The sequence below is a fragment of the Sceloporus occidentalis genome, unplaced genomic scaffold (genome assembly GCF_023333645.1).
Source record: "Sceloporus occidentalis isolate IW3139 unplaced genomic scaffold, rSceOcc1.0.p SCAF_194, whole genome shotgun sequence".
Lineage (NCBI taxonomy): Eukaryota > Metazoa > Chordata > Lepidosauria > Squamata > Phrynosomatidae > Sceloporus > Sceloporus occidentalis.
Window position 1 is genome coordinate 1,300,983 of NW_028317174.1, and position 14,583 is coordinate 1,315,565.

General features: G+C 38.3%; 1 pseudogene; it reads left to right on the forward strand.

Moving 5' to 3' along the window:
• The first annotated feature begins 2,210 nt into the window (after positions 1 to 2,210).
• Positions 2,211 to 2,840, forward strand: LOC149278315 (nucleoporin SEH1 pseudogene; annotated as a pseudogene).
• The last annotated feature ends 11,743 nt before the right edge of the window (positions 2,841 to 14,583 follow it).

Below are 14,583 nucleotides of genomic sequence, written 5' to 3' on the forward strand. Positions count from 1 at the left end.
AGTAGGGAATGTTGGATACTTCAGAGTGGAAAAGAGCATCTAAAATGTGGAACATCTAAATTTCAGGTGAACCATACAGTATCTTCTCTGTGCAGCTGTTTAAGGCTCTTTTCTCTCTTCCTTTCTGAACAATTGACTTGTTCTGTATTCTATTGCTTTCCCTCCCTCCCAAATTATTTTCCAGCCTTTCCTTGTAGCAAGAAAGCACAAGAAAACAAACAAATGCCACACTAGTTTGGATTACCCTTATGCCTGTAAAGACAGTTTGATCTGTGGAAAACAGCATATGAATGTGGGGTGTTTTGTGTGTGTGGAGTAGAGATGGGTGACATTCTCTGTTTTGTCAGTACTCTTTACAGACCAGGCTTGTATTAAAGATGCAACTATTGGCATGGGTTCAAATGTTGATAGCCAGGCCAGTTTCACTTCTCCATTTACCAGTATACTTTCTTTGTATTTTTTACCCTCTCAGATTTCCCTGAACTACCCCTTGACTTGTCACCTCTCTGTTGATCCTCTCATCTGCTATTGTCTAGTGCTGAGATACAAGAAAATGCCACACACACAAACCAACAACACATTTTGATAAAGCACATGCTTTTCAAAGTCTGCCATCAGTATATGTCCTGTAAGAGGTCAAGTAGCTATGTTTGAATTTTTTCCTATTATTTTCTACTTGATAATTTCAATTGTAGCATTATGACATGTGTGAATGTTTTCAAATGTTAAGGAACCTTGCAGACAACTGAAATGGCAGAAGGGTGAAGGTCCCAGAGACCAAGAAAGTAAGATAAGATTAGAATTCAGCCCTGATGCTGGAGACATCTTGTAAAAGGCATTTTGTGGTTTGAATACAAGAACTGATCAAAGCCTTCATCTTATGTATTGTCAGAATATCTTAAAAGAGCTCAGCCACTGATTCATTCAGTCAGCCTTTTCCTGTCCTGTGCCTCTCAGAGATCCATCAACTTACTCAGTGCTTTCTTGTCTCTGCTTACAGATTTCTGATGTTGAAAGATGAAACAGTATGTCTATTATTCTGTTATGGCCTAGGAAATGTATTCATTATGTGCTTCTAATTAATTACTGAAGACTTCAATAAATTAAGTTCTTGGTTTTGTTTTGTGATAGTACTTTGTTGCCTCTTATTCATCTCAACCTACGGAATATGGTAACATCTCTTGTTCAGAGCGTTTTAATGTTTAAAGTAAATTAATTTGCCATTAGCAGTTTTTGCATGAGTGTATTACTGGTTGTTTTGGTCCCAAAGAAGGAGAAAAAGAGATCAAGTGAGATATTTTATAGTACAAGCTGTTTAAAATACTGGAAGAAAGTTTTAAGAAATTATAAACAAGGCATCAAGATTAGTCCTATTTCTAATTATATTATGTTGCTGATGTTTGTTATCCCACCATAATCTAGTATTTTCTAGAACATTCTAATCAAGTGGACAAGATGAATGGCATACAAAAAATCCCATAAACTGTTTCACAACTATTAGAAATTGATCTAGGAATTTCCAACATAATTTACCTCCCCAAGACAAATTTATCCATACATATTACTGAAGTATGATTCAGGGATGGAGAACTTTTGGCCCTCCAGATATTTTGAACTTCAATTCCTAGAAGCCCCAATTTGCATGGTTCAGGTCAAAGAACTCTCTCTCTCTCTCTCTCTCTCTCTCTCTCTCTCTCTGTGTGTGTGTGTGTGTGTGGTAGGGGTGAAAGTAGAGGGGAAGTAGCAACCATGTTTATCTAGTCATTGGGAAAAAATAACCAAATAGGAGGTTTCTCTAGGAACATAAAGTGGAGCCTTTAGGTGTGCCAATTAAATATAAAGTGTTTGTTGTTTGAGTTATGTTACACTAGTAGAAATTGTGAATTATGCCATCAGGGTCTAAATGCAATTGCTAGTCCAAACTATAATAGACATCCACTGGCCTTACATAAGGGTTCAGATATGTAGTCCCCATTGATTCAATGGAACTACTCTACTTGGCACTAACAATTGGATTTTAGACCCTGGTCTAAATTAGTTTATAGGTCACCAGCTCTACTCTCCATAGGCTACAATAGGAAGCCAGTGTAGCCACAGGAGGAGTGGAATTTAACATTCCTGAAAACTCACTCCTGTGTGGAGATGGGGTGGAACATTTCTCTTGAAGTTTCTGGGAGGGAAGGAAGGAGGGAGCCCGTGTGGCCGATGGGATGTTCATGGCAGGGAGCATCGCCACCGACCACCACAACCTCATCCACTATGTCTCCTTCAACTTCCATGGGAGGCGCATGGCCACCTGCTCCAGAGACCAGAGCGTCAAGGTTTGAGACAAAGGAGAAAATGGAGAATGACACTGTACTACCAGCTGTAAGACACATAGTGGGTCCGTGTGGGCACATCCAGAGTTTGTATAAGTCCTGGCTTCCTGCTCTTTTGACAGAACAGCTGCTGTATGGGAAGAAATAGTTGGAGAATCAAATGATAAACTTTGAGGACAAAGCCACTGGGTAAAGAGGACTACACTGGTCAACAGCAAGACATCTGTTACTGATGTAAAGTTTGCTCCTAAGAATATGGGTCTCATGTTAGCAACATGTTCAGCAGATGGAGTTGTTAGGATCTATGAAGCTCCTGATGTTATGAATTTGAGTCACTGGTCACTTCAGCATGAAATCTCATGTAAACTAAGCTGCAGTTGTATTTCTTGGAATCCTTCAAGCTCTCGTGATCATGCTCCTATGATAGCTGTCAGAAGTGATGACAGCAGTCCAGATGTATTGGTCAAAGTGCAGATTTATGAATACAATGAAAATACCAGGAAGCAGTTTCTGAATTCATAACCTTGCATAAAGGAAGTCACAGGAATCCAGACCTAAAATAATAATGATGTGAATGATTAGTACTCACTATTGTACCCTCTGCATTTGAGGGTGTTTGCTTGCTTAAAAACAAAACAAAGACAACAACATGGCATGAGTAGAATTATTTTTTTCCTCCAGTCTGGCACTCTGGATATCCAAAGTCAGCTATCCCAGTATACCCCAAAACCGTGACCTTGATGAAAGGAAAACAATTACTGAAGTCTGAACCCACTTAGTTCTGCTCCACACTGAACATTTTAAATGATAAAGAAGCAACTTGTAGGTTTTCTAAATAGAGGGTCAGAAATTTACGATCATAGTTACAGATGTGTAACCTAGAGTTATGCATTTGGTTTTTATGTATTCCTAAGCATGACACTATTGCCAAAATCATAAAAGATCCCCAATCCTGCTTTACCAGGCAGATAAATTGTTGTGCGTGATGGCACATCATAATGATGTTTCTACCCACTTCCTGCCAACAATCTCCAGTCTAAGGAGGAATTGAGACAGAGGTACTACTATTTGTCACAAAAGAAATCATTAGAGGGAAAGGTGTGGAAATGTCAGTATGTTGCATGCAAATAACAGGACAGAAGACCTCAGTTGCTTGCAGGATCTGCTAGGTCATAAAGCAGAATGATGTGTGTGTTAACTGATATGGGATCTCACAGTAATAGTTCATAATTCAAGTCATTAATATATTAATTTTGTTTCCTTTCTATATTCATTGTAGGCTTACCTGCCTCTCTCTCTGCAAGGGACAGAATTAGTCAGAATATTATTTTGCACAAGGCTCATGGAGGTGAAAGGAAACTTGGTCTGAACTAAGAATATTTCTCATTCATCTCAAAGTCTTGCTCCAGACAATTTATCATGGATTATACTTAGTTTTTTTAAAAAAAAGAAACAAAAAACAAGCCATTCAGAAACCACTTCCAGAATCATTTATAAACATCCCAAAATTGGAGTATAAAATAAGCAGCTAAAAAAAAAATTAAAACAGAGCTGCTGAAATGAAAATGCTTTTTCTTCTCTAGCTGACATTGCTTCATTAATAGGAAAAACATGTAAATTAATTGCTGGTATAGGATCTATGTTTAATTAGGATTTGAACCAAAATACATTAAAATGACTGGCTCTAATGGTGTTTGGTTTAGCTGCAAAATCTATTTGCATGGTATCTTCACTATTAAAAAAATGTTATTAGCCTAAATGTTAGGTGGATCATGCCAAGTATAACTTCATTTGCTTGCCATCTTATTATGAAAATCCCATCACATTTTTACCTTGGCTTTTTTTTTTTTTTTTTTTTTTTTTTTTGGTCAGTTTGGGCGTGCATGATCCATGGAAAGGATCTAGATCCAGATCCAGATCCAGATCCAATATTCATATGTTGCAATACTAGTCCCAAAGAGCAAGTAACCTTTTACTAAACTAAAGATACATTTGCTTAGCATTACAGCAATTTCATTCACATTGACACTGAAAGATTTCATAGCCTGTGCCCAACACTAATCTCACATTCCTTGGTTACTGAAAGTTGTTTCCAGGAACCACTAATTGAGCCCGGAGAAGCTGTGTATTAATTTATCTCTAATTCAGAGCATGCCATCTGCCCGGAATCCTCTTTTTGTTCTCACAGTAGGAACTGGTGTCCTCATGGAAGGATGCAAACTATGTTTTCATGAATAATTCACATGTCCATGTTTTACTCCATATTTAAATTTCATGTATGCAGATTTTTGTAAAAAAAATGCAGAGTGATATTTTCTGACCTCGTGGTAATGCCAATATATTTTAGCATGGAAAAATGTCATATGTACACGAGAATGCATCCAATTGCAAAATGGGATAGATTTGTTGAGACAGCTTTTTTCCTAACTAGTTTTTTGTTTGCTAAAAACAAAGAAAGAAACAAAGCCCATTTATATTTGGCAGATGACTGAAACTTAGGGAATTTGTTTGCAACTTTTCAGGCAATAATATATAAAAAAATATGCTTAGCTTGTAGGTATGGTCTGGTGTGAATTCTGAACAAAATGGGACTGAAATGCCTCATCAGACTGGCAGACGTTGAAACGTGAACATGTGCCACCAGAAGCCTGTGTGTTCAAAAGTTCATTTAACAATAAATCCAATTCAGAAGCAGTCAAAATATGGTGTAACTATGCAATTCAATAAGTAGGATATATGTTTTTGTATGATTATTACATTTACTTTGTTTTCTTAGTTTATCTGTTACTACTGACCTGTTCTAATTTAGATATTCCATGAACATAAATGAAAGGAAAATTACGCCCCCCCACACACACATACACACCATACACTTAGAAGTCAAAATTGGCTCTTCGCACATCAAAATGTCTTTGTTGCCATTCCAGCAGCTTCACATGTTAGAAGCTAGACTTCTGTACTGCAGCATCAGTTTAAAGGGGGAAAAAATCATGAACATATTCCCTGAGATACTGGGGGAAAATCAGAACAAATGATACAATTTCAAAGGTCTTGCAGATGCCCTGCATTTACATGGTTTAGACAGGCTGCAATTGCCAGTTTTTCTTGTTGCAAAAAATTAAATTGCCCAGACAAAGAGTTCCAAATCATTTGTTAGTTTAAATGCATGAAATGCAGGATATATCCCAAATTCTCATAATCCTTTTTGCTCCTAATCCTTTTTGCTCTCCTCATACTCATGTAACCAGTGAAATTGCCACTGCATCATTGAACTGCAACAGCACAATAACAGCAAGGGGGGTATTGTTGTTGTTGTTGTTGTTGTTGTTGGAAGTTAAGCCTCTCAGTAGATTGGTTGAGCATCCAGTTTGGCTCCTTGGCCCTGGAATGTTCCTTACCCTTTTTCTAATCCTTAGTAAGATATGAAAGCGATCCTAAGTAGGATTCAGCTAATACAATCAGATCCTTTGTTGACATTCCCTCAACAGAAAGAAATTAGTGTTTTAAACCATGTGTTTATACAACCATTTTAGATGCATTCACTGGGTATCATTTAGTTCTTTTCTATTCAGAGTTTGAATAACAGATTTTTCTTCCTCCCTGTATTTCACTGGAGAGATTTGTCTTGGCAGGATTTATTACTATTTTGAACATGTGCATGGAGAAACCCAGTCTGCTTTCTTCTGCTGTAACTCTATCTGATGATCTTAGTTTTTAGAGCACATTGTATTCCACCTTGACTTAAGCTGTTTAAAAATTCAGCCTGTGGGCTGCATTTCTAGAATAGCAGTCTGAACCCATGCAACAAGAGTTATTGCCAAAGTCAAAATATTTAAAAGGAGTAGCCTCAAAAGCACAGATTTCTCACTCCCTGTTTCTCCCTCTCTCCCTTATCCACACACAAAAGATATCTGAAATGCATTAATGAGAGGTATGATGTCAATTTTAACTAGGGATATGAGTTATAAAGGGTATTTACCACATTTTTCACTCTTAATGAGAAAGGATTTTTAAAAAATCAAACATAGTATGGTTCTTTCCTCCCCACACACACAAACACACTTCCTGTATGGAAGCAAAATCACAAGTGCATTTCCATAGTCACATTTAGACAAGACCCAATGAAACCAGTAGGTTTACTACTATGACTGAGGCTGGATTCTACTTGTTCCAACTGATGGACTTTAAACTTAGGTGCGACACAAACCGTCCCCCAAAAGTGGTCTGGAGGCAGACAGATTTCCTCCGGAGGGACGCTGCAGCAGCCAAACTGCGTGGTGTCCCTCCGACCCAAAAAGAACCCGGAAAAACCAAGTTCTTCTTTGGATGCTGCACGGACATCATGACATAAGTGACGCACAGTGACGTCTATATGCTGCATGTTGCTTACATCATGATGGTGGCCCCCATATGGACAGGAGGCTGCCATTATGATGATACTGTGATGTGTTAGGGTTAGGGCCAGTGCGGTTGGTGTGCGGTCCCTAACATTAGAATCACTGCCTGGACGCCTCTTCTTGGTGGTATGTACTGGGTCTTAGTTATATTTAGAGCCACCATGATATCTTCCTGGCTTAAGAAGAAGATTCATTTAAATAAAAATGTTTTTGCTTGCCGGTGAAAGGATCAGGAAGGGGCAAGTCTAGCCTTCTATGGACAGGCATTCCAGAAGGGTTGAAAGCCACTGAAAGGCACTCTCTCGTGTCCTCATCAAGTCACTCTATAATGGTGGCAAGGCTGACAGAAAGCCTTCTCCTGAAGATCTTAGGGCTCTAGTAGGTTCGTATGGGGAAATGTATTCTCTCAAATAGTCTGGACCTAAGCTGTAGAGGGCTTTATAGGTCATGATCAGCACTTTGAATTGTGCCCAGAAGCAAACCAGTAGCCAGTGAAACTGTTTCAACAAGGGAATTATAACTGGCTCTAGTCAGCATTCTGCATACCACATTTTGGACCTGCTGAAGTTTCCAAACAGCTTCCAATGGCATCCCTATATAATGTGCATTACAGTAGTCCAAACAGAATATAATCAAAAACATATGTCACCGAAGTCACGTCAGATATCTCAAGGAATAGGTGCAGCTGGTGCATTAGTTTTAACTGTTCAAATACATTTCTGTGCAACGCTAAAACCTGGGCATTCAAGCTCAGAGTTAAGTCCAGGAGAACACCCAAGTTGCAACCCTGAGCTTTCAGGGGGAGTGTAACCCCATCCAGCAAAAGAAAATTCCATATTCCCTGATCTGCCTTTTAACTGACAGGGGCACCTCTGCTTTGTCTTAAGTTTCACTTTGTGTGTTTGCCCTCATCCAGTCCATTACTGACAAAAGACATTGGTTCAGTACAGAGACAGCTTCCTCAGAATCAGATGGGAAGGAGAAATAGAGTTGGGTGTCATTCACATACTGGTGACACCGCACCCCAGAACTTAAGATGACTTTGCCCATTTCATGTAGATGTTACATAACACAGGGAACACCACTTTCTGAGTTTGCCTCTCCAAGAAAAACCACTGCATTACTGTGTCCCCAAGTCCCATATCAGAGAGGCGACTCAGAAGAATACCATGATCAATTGTATTGAAAACTGCTGAGAGGTCCAGCAGGACCAACAGGCACACACTTCCCCTGTTCAATTTCCGGCATAGGTCATTCACCAAGGTGACCAAAACTTTCCGTCCCATCTGGCCTGAAGCCAGATTGAAATTGATCTAGATAATCCATCTCATCCAGAAACCCCTGGAGCCGGGAGACCACTACCTTTGCCCACTCAGCCAGTCGCCCTCTAGCTGTTCTCTTTATAAATTAAATTTTTATTGTTAACTGTCTTTGAGTCAATCTTGACTCATGGCGACCTTATGGATGAGACATCTCCAAGACCCCCTGTTCTCCACTGCTCTGCTTAATTCTTGCAATCCCATACACATGACCTCCTTAATACCATCCATCCATCTGGCATGTGGCCTTCCTCTCTTCCTACGTCCCTCCATGTTTCCCAGCATTATTATCTTTTCCAATGATTCATAACTTCTCATGTTTCCAAAGTACGACAACCTGAGTTTTGTCTTCTTGGCATCTAGGGATGTTTCTCACTTGATCTGCTCTAGGACCCATTTGTTTTTCCTTTTGGCTGTTCATAGAGTCCTCAGCACTCTTCTCCAGCACCACATCTCAAATGAATTGATTTTTTTTTCTATCATCTTTCTTAACTGTTCAGTTCTCACATGCATATATGGTAATAGGGAATACAATGGCTTGTATGATTCTAACTTTTGTGCTCAGTTGTATATCTTTGCATTTTAGAATCTTTTCTAGTTCTTTCATAGCCACCCTCCCCATTCTTAATCTCTTCTGATTTCCTGGTTGCAGTCCCCATTTCTATTAGTGTTTGATCCCAGGTATGAGAATTCTTTTACTGTTTATATTTCCTCATTGTCTAGGTTAAATTTGTGTAGATTCTCTATGGTCATTATTTTTGTTTTCTTCATGTTCAACAGTAGTCCTGCCTTTGCACTTTCTTCTTTGATCTTCCTTACTACATGTTCCAGGTCTTTAAGGTTTTCTGCTAGTACTATGGTCCATCTGCATATCTTAGATTGTTGATAGTCCTTCCTCCTATTTTCACTCCTCCTTCTTCTGTGTCCACGCCTACTTTTCTTACAATAAGTTTTGCATACAAGTTGAACAGATAGGGTGAAAGGATGCAGCCTTGTCTGACCCCTTTGCCAATTCTGTTTCTCCATGTTCTGTTCTGATAGTAGCCTCTTGTCCTGAGTACAGATTCCTCATCAGGACTATCAGATGTGCTGACACTCCCATGTCTTTAAGGGAATTCTATAGCCTTTCATGATCTATGCAAAGGCTTTGCTATAGTCTATAAAGCACATACTGATTTTCTTTTGGAATTTCCTGGTGCACTCCTTTAGCCATCGTATATTTACAATGTGGTCCCTAGTGCCTTTTCCTTTCCTGAACCGTGCTTGGACCTCTGAGATTTCCCTCTCCATGTATGGTTGGAGTCTATGTTGCAAAATTTTCAGCATGATTTTGCTTGCCTGGGAGAGCAGTTCTATAGTCCTATAGTTGCTGCAGTCTCTTGTGTCTCCCTTTTTGTGGATGGGGATGTATATTGACTGTTTCCAATCTGTTGGCTATTGTTTTGTTTTCCGTATCTGTTGACATATGTTGGTTAGCACTAGAGTTGACTCTGTCAATGTGGATTGCAGCAGTTCAATTAGAATATCATCTGTTCCTGATGATTTGTTTTTGTTTTTGTTTTTTTGTTTTTTGCTATTTCTCTTATTGCAGTTTCCACCTCACTTTTAGAATTTGGAGTTCAAATTGGAAATATCACAGTTTCCACCCCTTTTTGTCAGGCTTGTTTGTCTGTTTGTTTGTTCTTTGGTTGCTGCTACAAATTACAAAATAAAATCAATCAATCAAACAAACAAACAAACATGTTGGCAGCCTGGACACCAATTTGTGTCTATCACAATGCTCCAGACCCAGCATCATTCTAGAGTGGAATGGGATATGTATTGGTGGCCACCACAAAAAATCACTTGTAAGAAAATCTACAATGTGATTTTTTCCCTTTCTGGGCAGGGAGGTGACATCTCAGAAATTTAATCAGAAAAGAAAGTCTTCTGAGAAGTTACACTTTAATTCAAATCTTTTGTCCCAGTATTTCTAATAATCCAATATGTCAGGTCTTGGTGGGGCACCATTTTGCCAATTTGCTCAACACCATCCTAAATTATGGGTGAGAGATATTAGCCATGAAATTAAAACTGTTTGAAACAGTGAGTACTGACTTGAAATACAGGAGAAAATTTAAAATGCATCTATAACTTGAAACAGGTATAGATTTAGATAATTAAATGCCTAGATAAATTAGATAATTAAATGTTCAACACAAACAATGGAGTTAAAAGGAATTTGTCAGTAGATTCATATACTGTAAGTGTTCATGTGTTCCAGATAAAGGAAGAACATTACAGTATAAATAAGCTTACAGATTCATATAATATGTTTCCAAAGAAACTTATATATCCTTTAAATGATCTCCTGTATATAAAAGTAGTTTCATCTGTTCAAGCAATAGGGAATAATTCTTTCAAACAACCATGAGGATAAAACACAGAACAACCTTTTATATCACTGCTGATACTATCAGAAGAAACAAAATAGACATCATTTGTTTTTAGGAGGTTAACATCTCAGTGCTGAAAAATCCACTAGTCAGAAACAAGGTTTTAGAAATAGAGATGGTGTAATGTAAGAATGATAAACATCCAAAAGTGGGAAATGCTGGCTGCATTCCTAGAGGCTCTTTTATAAAGTGAAGAATTTTAACTTGCCAGGCATGAAAATGATGCCAATGATGCTGCTATGTGGGTGGGGGGATCCCAATTTGTCACACAGTATAGTTTGAGAACCATTGTTATAGCATACACATTGGAACAGCAACATTTTATTCCCTGGACTTGGCTTATAATATATGTGAATCCACTCTAAAACACATGCAGTCCAAGCTTTAAAGATCCAAAGTTTTATCCCTCAGATAGGTTCAGCTCCTTCTTGTTGTTGTTATTGTTTTGTGCCTTCAAGTCATTTCCAACACATGGTGATCCCAAGCCTCGTATGAGGCTAAGAGAATGTGAATTACCTAAAGTCATCCATGGGTTTCATAGCTCTGTGCATATTTGGACCCTGGTCTCCAGAGTCATACATCACCACTCAAATCATTACAGCACATTGGCATGGTGCTTTAAAAATTACCCTGTGGCCATGGGAGTCAGCAGTCATCACTATCCACTTGTTCAAATGTATGGCTAAAGCTTGCTGTTTGTTCACCATCAATGGAAATTATCATTTGAACCCACCAAATGATAATTTTTCTTGTCCTGTATTAGAGAAACATAAGGACTTCTGTCACGTGTAAATGCAGGTGGCAGAAGAGCCCTATGCTGGATAAAAGCACACAAGCATTTCTGTCATCACATAAACCATTGGGGGGAAGTCTTGCCTTGCTCTTGCAAGAAATTTCAGGTGGCTAAAATGAGTGTACTCCATCATGAGAGCTACCGACTGGGAATTGTTTTTAAAAAAATTTATCCAGTATACATATGTTTCATCTGTGAACTTCAAAAGCAAGAAAATAACAATTTATGAAATGCATTTTGCAAGGAGTATTTGCTGAGTTTTCAATTCCCTATCATTCACTAGAACTATCCTATCTAAAACTTTATAGTAGGGAGAAGTACTATCTCCCTTTCACTGTACTCTGGATCTGCTGTAAGTATCATCTCTGCACACTCCTGGTCATTCCAATGATGTGGGATGTTATTTTCTATATCATTTACAGGTTTCTCTAGTGAGCTGGTATAAAATACAAATAAAACAAGAAAAGGGAGGAAACACATTATATATATATATATATATATATATATATATATGTATTCACTATCTTGTGGGAGATGATGAGGTGTGTTTTGTTTTTTTTACCACATTTTGTCTGGACAAGCCGTGCACGGATTTCATTTCTCTGAAACAACAAAATATTTATGAGAGCAAAATGAAGAGAAATTGCATCTGTATTGCTTTCTCTTTTCAGCACCACTGTTGACTATGTTGGATGCCACAAAGTGTGATTTGTCCGCATATCTAGAGCAATTCAGTTCTAGGACTACTCACTGAGTTGTCTTTCAGCCCATTTCTTTTTAGTTTTGTTGCTATTTTCCCTAGGTTACATTGCTCACGCCTGTCCTTGGATGTGCCAAATGCACAGTGGGAGAGAAAACATATCATTTTCAGATACCTGTACTTGAGAGGCTCTCATGTCTCCCATGTGCCTTCGGGTGATTTTTGATATTAAACACCTGCAAATAAAATTAATCATTGACTAACTCTAGTCTGTATACTTTGAATGATAACAGAGCTTTGATACATTTTATATTTCACACTAAAAAAAGACTCCATTCCATGTCATGACAGTATTTCTGATGTTACATAATAAAATGGCAGTGTTGTGGAGAGCATTTTAGCTGTTATAACCCCACTGGATATTAGTAGCCCTTGAGTTTATGTTGTTCAGTACAGAGACCAAACACCTACAGCTGGATATAATAATACATTACTCAAAGGCAAAGCACTTTTTAGAACTTCTTTTTTTATTTTTTTATTTTTATTTTTATTTTTTATTTTTGCATTAACATTAGCCTAAGCCTACAGATGCATACATTTTATTAGTGAAGAAACTTGTATGGCACTTTTCAGATCAACATATTAAAATGAAACAAAAACAATAAAAAAAAAACCTGTGAGGTCCCATGGCTGCCATTTTCTCCATATTTCCACTCTCTGTGTATGAAGATAGGCCTATCTGAAGAGGAAAACTGCCACAAGCTAGATCTCTAGACATTTATTCAGGGGCTTCATGTTGTTGTATGCCTTCAAGTAGTTTTTGACTTATGGTGACCCTTAGATGAACTTATCATGGGGTTTTCTTGGCAATATTCAGATGGGATTTGCTTTTGCTCTTTTCTGAGTGAGAAGATGTGCCTTCCCCAGGGTGTCCCAGTGGGTTTCCATGGCTGAGATGGGATTCAAACCCTAATCTCCCAATGTCCTAGTCCAACACACAAACGACTACACCATGCTGGCTCTTACTGGAACATTGTCGACATTACAGATAGTAGAAAAGGAATGGGCCAAGAGGTGTGGAGCGGGCCACAGCTTGGGGAAGCCACTGTCTATGCTGCTTAGAGTACTCTGGAAATGAGAGTCCAGTTTCTTGCTCTGCCCCCAGAAACTCACTCAAACTAGCAGATGTTCCATATAAGTCATGGAAATAACTGAATTCTTCTCAGAAGAATTTTAAAACATGCATACATCCTGGGAGAGGAGAATAGACTCATAAAAATCTGCTAGGGTGGCTCTGACAGGGTTTTGGATTTTTTTCAGAGGCTCCAGGATCAGAACTTTCTGACAATCATGTTGAAACAACAGCTCCTGAACAGAAGCATTGAATAACACATTAGGGAAAGGTTGTGGGGGCTATATCCTACTACAGTCGGCCCTTCTTATACACGGAATTTTATACACAGATTCAAACATCCGAAGTATAAATTTCAAATATCAAACCTTGATTTTCTATTTTTTATAAGGGACACCATTCTTATATGTCATTATACTTAATGGGACTTGAGCATAAACAGATTTTGTTATACACGGGGGATCTTGGAACCAAACTCCAGTGTATAACAAAGGTCCACTGTACACACTTTATTCTAAACAGACAAAGAGATGGGGAACTCTCAGAATTACTTCCAGGGAAGATCTAAATTATGGGCTAGCAATTACAGCCTGTTTTTTGTAGCCTTTCCCCCACCTCTGTGAGCTGCACCAGTGCTAAATTAAAGGTAAGACTAACAATCTCATTCTTTCCTGTTTTTTATTTCCCCTCTATTTTGATTGATTTCTGGTTGGCTCATTGAGGGAGAGGTGTTATGGAAAAGACAAAAGAAAACAACAGCCACTATTTGGGGTATGTTTGTGCATTTAGGACAATTTTATTGCCATATTTTGCAATAAAAATATTGGGCCAGGTGTGTGGCCATTTGGGTAGCAGCAGAGGTTTGGGGCACATGCCAGTTGTAGGATGTACTCCCTTCATCATCAAAATGGCCAGGCAAGTTTGTGTTAAATAAGCTACATTCAAAGTGTTTTAGGGCTTTGAAGGTTAAGATGAGGACACTGAGCTAACCCTGGAAGTGAATTGAAAGGCAGTGTTTATGCTTCATGACTGCTGAAGTGTACTGCAACTACGCTATGAAAATTTGTCAGCTTCATTGCCATTAATTTATTTTTAGAATTCCACCACCAGCATTCTCATTTCATTTTATTCCATTTCCTTTTTTTTTTACATTTTCTCCTTCCCATTTAGAAATTCATGCATAGCTATTAATTTTGGAGGTACATTTTCTCCAAGTGTTCCAAATTTTGTGTACCCACTTATGCATTTTACTTAATTTTTCCATTGATTCAAGTGTGCTTATGTATACTTTCAGATTTGTGTATTTAGTCATATACATCTTAACAAATATATGGTTTTGTGTATTTTTTCCCCTCTGAATTCCCCCCCCCCCAAACTTTAGGAAAAATACACCGTATTCTATTTTACTCAGAGTGTATGAAATGGATATTTTCATAGGGCAATGTGAATCAAAGGAACTTATATTTCATGTCTTGTCCCAACCGTCTGT